The 11,927-nt window shown below is 41.2% G+C and overlaps 1 pseudogene; it reads right to left on the reverse strand.

Annotated features, from left to right (window-relative positions):
* Positions 1-9,137: 9,137 nt before the first annotated feature.
* LOC147463170 (uncharacterized) lies at positions 9,138-11,622 on the reverse strand (annotated as a pseudogene).
* Between the last annotated feature and the right edge of the window lie 305 nt (positions 11,623-11,927).

The raw sequence follows: 11,927 nt of genomic DNA on the forward strand, positions 1-11,927 counted from the left end.
TTACTTGTTTGATAAAACCTACATAATTCTTGTGATGCTATTGCTAATGGCTCCCTTCTAGAGATGATTGGTCTTACCACAATGAACATATAAAATTTTACTAGAACATTTATTTGTTTTATAATATTTCGGATACCATTGTTGTTGCTTAGTGCATTGATTGCACTATGTGCTCAAAAGGCTTTAGAATTGTTGTAGAAGGGCATCCCTCCACAGTGAAAATTATACATACTTGTAAAGGGTATGTTATTTGAGGCATTAAGGATAGAAACCCATGGATTGCCCTACCTGGTAGGGTGTTGCGTAATGCTTTAATGAGCATGTATGTTCTAGCTCAAAGTCCAAAGTGAGGTATTAAGAAGGCAAGAGAAAAAAATTTGACATGTAGTTATTTCAATGTTATTTCTTACACGTAGTTATTCAACTTGTTATTGAACACCATGCAAGGGAAACTTATAATCGTTGTATAAGCATCCTTCTATGTGTAAATCCTCTCCCTCTCGGGGTGGTCTTTAGTGGGCTAGTCTTTTCATTGAGGAGAGCAGCAAAGACTAGGATGACCAAAGCCTATGCGGCATTAAAGGATTGGAGAAGATGTGTTCACGAATTCAGTTTTAGGAGCCTCGGAACGAAGCTTTGGCTTTTTGGTACTTTGGTGGCTTTTGCATTGCTCTATGGAGTTCATATATTTGGGCCTTCATTAGACCATCATGGGAGGTCGGATCGCATTGATGGATGGAGAGGCCTCTATTCTCTATGATCTCGTGGTTTATTAGAGCCAAGGCTTTAGTACCACATGACATTATTCGAGCAGAGCTAGCTATCCCCCCCACTAGTGGTTGAGGCGCTTACCAGATCAGTCTGCTTTATGCATTGCCTATGTGACCTCCCCTTAGATAGATATGCCCGCCTAGCACTTGAGTCCTCTCGACAGCTAGGTAAGCAGGGAGATACAACATATTGGAATGGGGAGATGATATCATGGTTTCAATTACATGGGTTCAGCAGGGACAAATTGCCCCCCTTCAAGAACTCATTGGATGCACCCTCTTTGACTCTTACATAGTCTGAGATCACCAGACTCATCCGTCAGGACCTGACTCAGCTAGATACCAGGAGGACGTGGATACAGCCAACACAGGAGCTGGGCACACAGATGGTTTTCTATAGAGAGAATCTTCTCCAGTTCACTGAGGATGGTTTTGTGACGAGGCCTAGATACATGGACACCCACTTATCACATGGGATAAGATGTGTCATTGACCAGATATGCACATCTTCACACTAGCTTCTGGTCGAGACTGGCAGATATAGAGTACCAAAAAAGGCCAGGACATATCCCCTATGTCGATAGAGTTGGACTACATATGCCACTGCCCGGAGAGGTATGAGGACGCTTTGATTTCTTGTTCAGAGAGGCCTTTGGACCACTCTCTAGAGTCATGAGGTATGAGCACCAGAGATGTTTGGGACTGTTTTTACTAAAGCTATGCAAACACAGAGCGCTTGATGAGGGGAGAGGCTAGCCCGTCGATGGATCACAAATTTCTTTATGGCAGACACTGGCAGCCGGAGGAGCACGTACCACAAGAGAGCTCACATTCTCCTCACACCAGAGGCATGCTGATTGATCGAGTGACCAAGCTTGGGAGATCCAGATGCCCACGACTGTAGAGGACTACACAAGATCGATGAAGGCTACATCAGAGGATTTGGATCTCTTTAGCCAGACATGCAAGATGCTCGATTAGATTATTGACCATGGAGGAGATTGATGAGATCCGCTAGCAATCGATGATGGACCTCCTGTGATTCAGATTTTTTGAGGATTGTACACCCTGCCCATTTTGTATCAGCTCCTACTCATTATATCCCCACACACCCACATTGTGTTGTATTAGCCTTCATTCACTACATCCACCCCCTACTCATATCCTACACAATTCCAATTAGCTGCTTAGCTCACATCTAGCAGTTTAGGATTCTAGAGTGACCTTTTCTTAGTATCTTTTTATTTTGGTACTCAGACATTGTATCATATTCACCATGCTGTAACTCTTTGGTCTCATAGGTCATTTTGGCCTTAGATTTTAATATAACATTTCTTTCATCTCTCTCTCTCTCTCTCTCTCTCTCTCTCTCTCTCTCTCTCTCATATTCAAAAGAAGAGATAAAGATGGGAAATAAATCGGCAATTATTTGAAGTGCATGTGGAAGATTTTAGAGAAACCTAAAAGGGTAAGCGAGTTGAGAGTTTTGGTAACTTGAGTCTTATGGATATGTAAGCGCATTGTAGACATCTACTTGGGTGGCCAACTTTCGAAAAGATTCCATGTTATTGTTCATTCCCACGTATGTCCTCTTGATTATTATTGGAGATGTATACAACGAGCTTAAAAAGTTGACTACTAGCAAATTGAGAGATCTCAAAGGTATCAAGCCAGAAATGATAAATGGATGGGAGAGATAATCACATTGCTGGATGGTGATCAATGCATAGCCCAAAGAGAGTTGGTGACAATGGACATCCTTGTTTAATCTGATAGTGCTTGCAAAAAAAAAAAGAAATTTCTCTTCTTAAGTGCAATTGACATATCATGTTCTCACAAATGCGAGAAATTACATCAATCGTTCACTCACTTCGTACTAGAGTTCTTTCATCCTTCTCCACAAATTATTACATGCAATCATATCAAAGACTTGCTTAAAGTCCAAAAAACAACAATATAATTGCTTACCTTTCAATCATACACTCAATTGGTATTTAGGATTCTCCTTCTTCACAAATTGTTACACGCAATCATATCAAAGGCTTGCTCAAAGTCCACAAAACAATAATATAATTGCTTACCTTTCAACGCCTTTCCTCTATAAGAACATGAAGAGTAACAAGATGATCATTAGTGCTATGATGCTGACAAAAATCTGCTTCGTCTTTTGCACACTTCACATTTTTTAAAGCCCATTTACTCAATTTTATCTCCATTGTGCACCTAAATAATTTTTCCATAAGAGCCCAATCATTATATTATGGTTGTTTATGTTCTTTATATCCCCTCCTTTATGGAAAGGTTGTTACCATATACATGTGGTAGCGATGTGTAAACACACTTATGACCGCCGGGGTATTTTTTCCCTCACTAGGAGTTTTTTTTCCCCGTGCATGGTATATACGCCCATCACTCTAGGACTATCTTATCTTTCCATTGCACGCTAAGTAATACATTCTCTGTTGTGTGCCTTAAGCTTCCTCCGTCTTCTCAAAGGTTTGTGTGTTTCTTGCAACCCTAATTCCAACAATTGGTATCAGAGCACGTTGCGTCCTCCAGGGCTTAGTTGCCAGCAACTCGAGTACACGCCTGCTCACTTTCTCCAATTTTTGTGAGCTTTGACGAGCGTTTGCAAGTCGACAAATATTCTGGGTGAACTGTAGAGCTTGGTCTGCTCGGATTTTTGATTTGGGATCATTTTGGCCTCTGTTTCCACTACAGAGAGTGTTGCCCAGGCTATTTTGTCATTTTGTGCAAAATTTTTATTAGTGCCGTGTTTTGCATAACAATTCCAATACAGTTTATGCTCTATAGTATGTGTTGTTCCCACTATTTCTCCTCTTTTGGGGCAGTTTTCATATCAAGTGCAGCATTCGCCATGGCTGACAACAACATAGATGTGTTCAAGATGTTTGTTGTCGAGGATAGGTTGGATGGGGACAATTACCCTATGTGGGCTTACATGATGCAAAATATCCTTGTTTCAAAAGGCGTTTGGAACATTGTACAGGGCATTGATGTACGTCCTAGTTCTGAGGATGTAGACGATGTTGAGGATATTGCAGGTTTTGGTGGCAAGGTTGCTGCTGCCAAAGCTGTTTTGCCTACGATTGAGCAAGCTCGTTGGGATGTAAAAGATGCACAGGCTCATGCATTGATTGCGTTGTCTATGAAGCACACTATTACTCGTCACATTCGTTCAACGAAATCTGCAAAACAGGCTTGGGATATTCTAGCTGGTCTTTATTCAAGCCACAATGAGGTAAAAATTGCATTGCTGCATAAAGAGTTGGAGTCGAAGATTAGACATGAGGAAGATGACATGGACACTTTCCTTGCTGGTGTCAAGGATATCAATGAGAAACTTATTTATGCAGGTGAAGTCATTTTAGATATTTCCCTTGTGCATACTGTTCTTGATCTCTGTCAGATTCTTACCAGACTTTTGAAAGTACTTGGAGACTTATGACCCAAGGAAATCTTGAAGTTTTCAAGTTTGAGCACCATGTCGACCAAGATAGTGCTAAGCATGACATCTCACCCATTGAAAATAGGTGAGAGCTTTCTAGCCCTGCTATTGTTGCGCTCATCCCGCAATCAGTGCATTTCAAGAGGTGACATTCCGAACAGGAAGCACCTCAAGAAATTTTTGTGCTTTCTCAAGCGCATCATATGTGGCATACATATCGACCAAAACAGTGCCAAGCACGACATCTCACCCACTGAAAACAGCCTAGGGCTTTTTGGCCCTGCTCTTGTTGCACATCCTGCAATCAGTGCATTCCAAGAGGCGACACTCTGGATAGGAAGCACTTGTGCTTTCTCAAGCGTACCACATTTGGCATACATGTCGACCAACACAGTTCGAAATAGGGGGAAAAATTCTTGTAATCAGTGCATTCCAAGAGTCCACATTGTGGACATCAAGCTCCTTGAGCACTTGCATAGAGCCACATGGCTTCAAGATGTAAGCATAGAATTCAAGACGAAAGTGTAGGTGATTGAATTTGGAGAAATACACTTTCTTGGCACCTGTCAAAAACAGCCTAGAGCTCTCTGGCCCTACTCTTGTTGCGCACATCCTGAAATCAGTGCATTCCAAGAGGCGACATTCTGCTTGTGCTTTCTCAAGCGCACCACATTTGGCATACATATCGGCCAAGACAGTGCCAAACACAACATCTTTTTTCAGTAGCCTCTGACTAACAATATAATTGTGAATTTTGGTGCCCATATCAACATCTTGCGTCCACTTGAAGTTTTTGCCAAAGGCCACATGGAGAAAGGTCTTCCCTTCATATCAGGGTGAAATAGCTTCCTTAATGCCAAAGCCATGTTGGGCATATCCTACAATCAACGCATTCAAAATGATGACCTTCTAGAGAGGATGCCCATTAGAATTTTTTGTGACGCACCACATTTAGCATACATATCAAACCAAGCATCGTCAAGCACATTTTTCTGTAACGACGGCCCCTAAGTAGAAATCTGATAGTGAATTATCTTACACATATGAATATCTTGTGTATGCCCACATGCCTGGAGGTGGAAACATAAATGATTTTATTTCGAGAGAGGCTGCCCTCCTTTCGGTACTGGTGAAAAAAACCTAGACCCTCCTTGCCACATCCATGGTGGGACATATCTTGCAATCAATGCTGTCCAAATAATGAGATCCTGAATAGAATGTGCATTGAGACCATTCGTTCTTTCGTGAGGCACTTGCATTTGAAGTACATATCAACCAACGCATTGTTACACACGACATCTTCATTTAGCAAACCGTGACTGGCAATCTCATTCTGAATAGTCTCACCCATGTGAAGGTTTTGCCACATCTTGAAGGTGAACAACCATAGATTCATTTTTCCTAGCCATGTTGGGCATTTCTTGCATTTGACTGCATTCGTATCGACCAAAGCACCGCCATTAGGCCATCTTCCTTCAATAGCCCTTGACTACAAATCTCATCATGAAATCTCTTGCCCATGTGAAGAAGGCCTGCAAGGAAAAGTGATTGCATCTAGAGGGAGGCCTTGCCTTTGGAGTTGGTGGAAAAGCCCAGAGCTTCCTTGCCACATCTATATTGGGCATATCTTGAAATCAATGGGACCTAAGTGACGACATTTTGGAGACGATACCTACAAAAACTTTTCATCCTTTCGCAATGGCACCACATTTGGCATACATATAGACCAAAGCATTGCAACAACGCATGCTCTTCCTGTCTATGCTTGACTTGTGTAGTGAATATTGCTTCTTCTTTGTAGTGGATTTACTGTGGATACAAAACGCGTGATTCTTTTCAATGGAACAGAGAGGCCTACACCAGAGTGCTTTCTTGCCACTGCCATGCATTTCGGCAATCACTGCATAGCAAAATTCAACATCCCAGATAAGAAGCCTATCAAGAACTTCTCAACATTGTGCTCTTTGAATATGCGTCTATACTATCGTGAAGCTCAGTGACCAGTTCTTCTAGCTCATGTCCTGTTGGGGGGGGGGGGGGGGGGGGGGGGGGGGAGAGAGAGAGGCCAAGCAGTGCATGCGTTTTTTTTAAAAAAAAAAGGCTGCAGCGAGAGAAAAAAAAAAAGAACGCCATGATTCTTTTCAATGGAACAGAGAGGCCTACACCAGAGTGATTTCTTGCCACTGCCATGCATTTCGACAATCACTGCATAGCAAAATTCAACATCCTGGATATGAAGCCTATCAAGAACTTCTCAACATTGTGCTCTTTGAATATGCGTCTATACTATTGTGAAGCTCAGTGACTAGTTCTTCTAGCTCATGTCCTGTTGGGGGGGGTGGGGGAGGGAGAGAGAGAGAGAGAGAGAGAGAGAGAGAGAGAGAGAGAGAGAGAGAGAGAGAGAGAGAGAGAGAGAGAGAGAGAGAGAGAGAGAGCAGTGCATGCTTTAAAAAAAAAAAGGCTGCAGCGAGAGAAAATAAAAACAAGAACGCCAGAGACAAACCTGTAGACAAAGCTGGAGCTGCTTCTGGCAACCTGCAAACTGCTTGTGGCTGCTTTTGGGGACTTGCGAACTCCTTGTGGAGAAGATCGAATTGCTGCTAAGAGCAACGTAGAATGCTTTTTTTATTTTATTCACTTGGTAGCTTTTGACAACGTAGTTTTTTTTAAAGCTTTTCATCGCTAGAGGCCAGGGATAAACAAATGCCTCCTGCACTAACAAAGTAATGAGAGACATATTGCTGAATTTAAGGCTGATTCAAATGCTACTTTCAAGATGAACGATTTGAGGATGTTGCATCATTACTTGGGTATACAGTTTAAGCAATGTGATGGTAGTATTGTCTTGTGTCAGAAAAGTTACATAGAGACATTACTAGTAAGTTTGGACTTGAGGATTGCAAACCTATTTCCACTCCCATGGAAGGTTTAAAATTGAGTCTTCATAATGCTGATGATCCTACCAATGTCACTCTTTACCAAACTACTGTTGGCTGCCTCATTTATGTATGCAACACGAGGCTCGATATTCAATTTGCAGTCCCACAGGTCATCAGATTCATGCATAGCCTAGGGTCTAAGCATTGCAAGGCAAGCTGTCATGAAGATTTTTTGTTACTTGAGTGGCACTTTACACCTTGGCTTGTTTTATCCCAAGGGGGAATCATTGCTGCCAGATTACATGCTTTTTCAGACTCAGATTGGGTTGGTTGTTTTGACACAAGTGTCCACAAGTGGTTTTCGTTTCATGCCTGGTAGGTCATGCATATCATGGTTGAACAAGAAGAAACCTACTGTGGCCACTTCTAGTTGTGAGGCTGAGTACATGGCATTCTTCACAGCTATGGTTGAGTGTGTATGCCTTATGGATGATTTGGTGTTGGATAGGACACTGTCAACACTATCTACGCTGATAGTCATAGGCGCATTGGCAGTTGCAACGAACCCAATTTTTCATGCTCACACAAAGCACATTGAGGTGCATTATTACTATGTCAGGGGGAGGCTCTCAGCAGGAGAGATCCAACTTGGCTTATGTTCCAACACATGACAACCTTGCAGATCTTTTCACAAAGGCATTGTCCCGTGAGAAGTTTGAAGCTTTCCGGAAAGCTTTGGGCTTACTCCCCTTTGTGAACTGATCATGTCCTCAAGGCATGGCACTTCCCTATACTCTATGTGCCAGCTCTCGTTCACCGCATCACTCCTAGAGGGGATTTGTTACCACATACATGTGGTAGTGATGTGTTTAAACACACTTAGGACAGTCGGGGCATTTTTTCCCTCACTAGGAGGTTTTCCCCTCCGTGCATATTATATACGCCCATCGCTCTAGGGCTATCTTATCTTTCCATTGCACACTAAGTAATACACTCTCTGTTGTGTGCCTTGAGCTTCCTTCGTCTTCTCCAAGCTGTTTGTGTTTCCCTACAACCCTAATTCCAACAAAGATTTGATCCAATTAATGCTCCAATCACAAGGAGGCATACCATGTTGAGTGCAAGCCTAAGTCATTCCAAAATGCATTCTTTACATGCCTTTGTCAATGCTTTGATGATAGGAGGATGCCCTCTTTCACTTTTATTGTTGCCCTTAGGGTAATAAACAATAGTAAGATCTAACTTAATACCCATTCAAGCAAAGAAATCCTTATTCAACTTTGTCAATAATAATCTCATGAATTCATGCATACCTGCACATAACATCCTCAAGTAAAAAGTTACATGCTACACTTGTAGATTTGGCTCTTAAAGTGCTTCCTTCAATTTGATTAGTCAAATATTCCTTTGCAAGCACAATATACCACATTTACCGTAAGCCTACTTGCATAATAACCAAATCCACAACCTATTTAAAAATCTATAGTCAAAGGATAAGTAGGAATCAAACCATCATGATGCCTTATGTTGAATAAATTTAACATGTAGCCTTGGGAGATGCACCTTACAAAACCGTCTCTATCACATCAAATTAGAGCCTAATGAAAAAAAACTATTTCTCTTTCCTTATAAACCTTACATTTTTTTTGAAAACTAAATTATAATGCCCTCCTATAGTGTAAATTTGTAACTGATATGAGCTATAATACACTCTTTTGTGTGCATTCGATACACCTACATACCACAAGGTTAACAAACTAAACCACATCTTTATACAATGCCCTTTTACCAATAACAATCCTTGATCTTTGCAAAAGTAGCCCAAAATCCTCTATTTTTTCCCCACAAGCTCTCATGAAACTCCTTGATTCCCACACAGTACTCGTTAGGAAGTCTCTTTCATCTGTTTCGAGTCCTTCTACAAGTACCCATCCTTCAAATCCTTCTATGTTTCTGGTAAATCTATGCTTCATGCTTTGTTAGTGTGCTCTAATATCGTCGAATCAAGAGCCAATCACCTTAATACATCTCTTCCGAGAAATTTTGAAGCACATAAACCATATTTCCACAATCTGCATTCAACTTTGCGAAAGCAAAAAACTTCAAATCTGCATCTTTGTTCTTTCTAATCTTATCCTTTTCATTTTCAAACCTGGCCCTGGATAACATTTCAACAACTGGATCATCCATTCTTGCGATGTGGTGCAATTCAAGATTTAAATATCTAATGTAAGCACTCCAATGTAACATGGTAATATCTGGCATTGAACAACTTGTTGTCAAGTACATGTAAGCAATCTGTCTAAACTACCACAACACTATTCATAATATTTTTTGCCACCACACATTAGGGTGGGTGGTCACAACACCCAAAATTTTCTCTCTACCTATAAATATGCTCTTCTTTTAGCACTTAATGCCTTTGTACCAAATGTTATTGTATACCGTCTACCATTCTCATCATCATGTCCAATTGTCCACCTAATAGCTGTGGGGCTAGTATCAACATTCACAATTATTGGCCTCCCACACCTGTAATCTCATTTCCTAAACGTCAAAGATATTTGTAACATCTTCTTTAGCTTATGTATGGCTTTTGGATGTTTTTATTTCCACATAATCTTTTTCCCCTTTTGCAACAATTGGTAAAAAACTTTTGCATATGCACAAAGTGAAATAACCAAATTAAGTAGAGAACACATGCACCGACTTGCGTACCGAAAGTGCATGACTCTTTCTTTCTTTGGATAACTTCAAATTTAAGCAAACTTGGTCTTGTTCCATATGGTCCACATAAGTGGTCCACAATCAAAGCTTCATTCACTTGAAACATGGGCCTTTGCCTTGAAAGACTAAGAGCTCTTCAAGCGTGAATAGAATCTGGTCACAATAAAAACATGGCTGGAAAAAAATTTCCTACACCCCCTCTTATCCATTGCCATATTGTCACACATTGTCACACATTGTCACACATTGTCAATAGAAGGCATGGTAATTTGATGAACGAAACCCCTTAGTACCTTGGTCATGCCATTTATCACGTGAACAACCAAGTTGGCTACACCCCCTATGGTAAAGTACAAATGCTTACCTAGGGATAGTAGGTAAATCCTTGATTTTCATGAACAACTAGAACATCACTAAAAATGATGGCTCTCCCGTTTCTACATTTCGAATTGTTAATTTATTGATTGATTGTATATTTTGAATAAATCTCAATTATCTATTCATTTTAAGAACTATAAACAAACTTGTTGGAATATGGAACACAAGATGTTTGCATCCAAATCTTCTTTAAATTGCATAAGAACTTCGTACATATCCACCAAGTTTCTTTCACATAGTTATAATAGCATGAGTGCTAAAGTGAGCAACATCTTTTAGTTCTTTGATCTTATCCACAAACGAGAATTCTTCGAAAACTCCTAAGATAGCTTCCTCTAGATACAACGCTTCACATCCCTGAAAGTCTCTTTGAACGTTGCACACATACTATTTCTCTCATTTGCATGCACTCAACTTGTATTGAATACCTTGTAGGGAAAAAGTGTTGGTTTTTTTTTTGTTTTTTGTTTTGTGTGTGTGTGTGTGTGTGTGTGCGAGAGAGAGAGAGAGAGAGAGAGAGAGAGAGAGAGAGAGATTGAATTATTGTCCATGGAGGTCATATATGACCTACGGGACCAAAAACACAACATTACAACAATTCATTCTCAGTGAGGGCTGATACATATCAGCTAAGGACTGAGGGTCCATCAAGAGGGTAGAGTAGGAAAAAAGAGAGAGCAACAACCTAAGGGTCGGCTGAGGGGAGAGCCGGTTTGGGATTTCAAAATTCTTGGATGATCGCTTTGCCACCTCGATAGACTTCCCATTTGCCTTGCTTACGCGCTTCATGCACCTTCTTGAGCTCGCTCGCTCTACTCTTGAGTTGATTCATGGTCAGTTCTTCTGCAATCCAAAGCTTGGTTCCTTTGAGGAGGTGGGATTGACGTAGAAGCTTCACCCGCTCCTCTTTGTTCTTGAAAGTAAGGACACAATGCTTGGGAAGCACATGGCAATGTGTATCATTGATCCAAGCAACAGTCTTTGGCTTGATGTTGACTGGCTCAATAATGTTGTTGAGTTTGATGATCGCCTCTTCAAGGGTGTCCTCAACAGGGCACCACTATGAGGGGAGCCCACCGATGTGAACCTTGAGGGCATTATCCTCTTGAAATTTTTGTTCGGAGATTTCCTTTATTACACACGTCTTCACTTGGATGATGGTTGTTGGGTGAGCTTGGCTAACCTTAACCTCAACCTCCTTTACCTTGTCGGTGGTGAGGTCAACCATAAAATTGAATTGTTCTTGTAATTTGCTCAAGCGAGATTTGAGTTCAAAGTTTTCTTCTAAGAGTCGATTAAGAGCTGCTTGCAACTGCGTGATGCGATTGAGTTTGTTAGGGGCTGCCAGCACCGTTGCAAAACTCGGTTGTGTTTTGGCGGGGGTCTTTGGGGTAGTCATCCCTATGCTTGAGGAGGCAGAGAGGAACCACTCACTGATTTGAAAATTCCAAAGGAAAAACCTTTAAAATTGCTCAAAAATTCAACCTTTGAAACTGCTCAAAACTTCATGTGCCCTCTCTGCAGACTCTCTGTTGACAAACTGCTACAGTCGAGCCCGATCAGATCCAAGCTAGGGGTAAATGAGCGGTCATGAAAGGGGCTGCCTCTACCCAGAATGAAGCTATTGATCATCGTGAGCATATCTTGCTTGCAACTTGCAAGTCAAAGAAGCATGCCCATACTTGCCTTAGCCCATTGCCTATC

Source organism: Adiantum capillus-veneris, chromosome 2, assembly GCF_014529385.1.
Source record: "Adiantum capillus-veneris isolate H3 chromosome 2, ASM1452938v2, whole genome shotgun sequence".
In the NCBI taxonomy this organism is placed as follows: Eukaryota; Viridiplantae; Streptophyta; class Polypodiopsida; order Polypodiales; family Pteridaceae; genus Adiantum; species Adiantum capillus-veneris.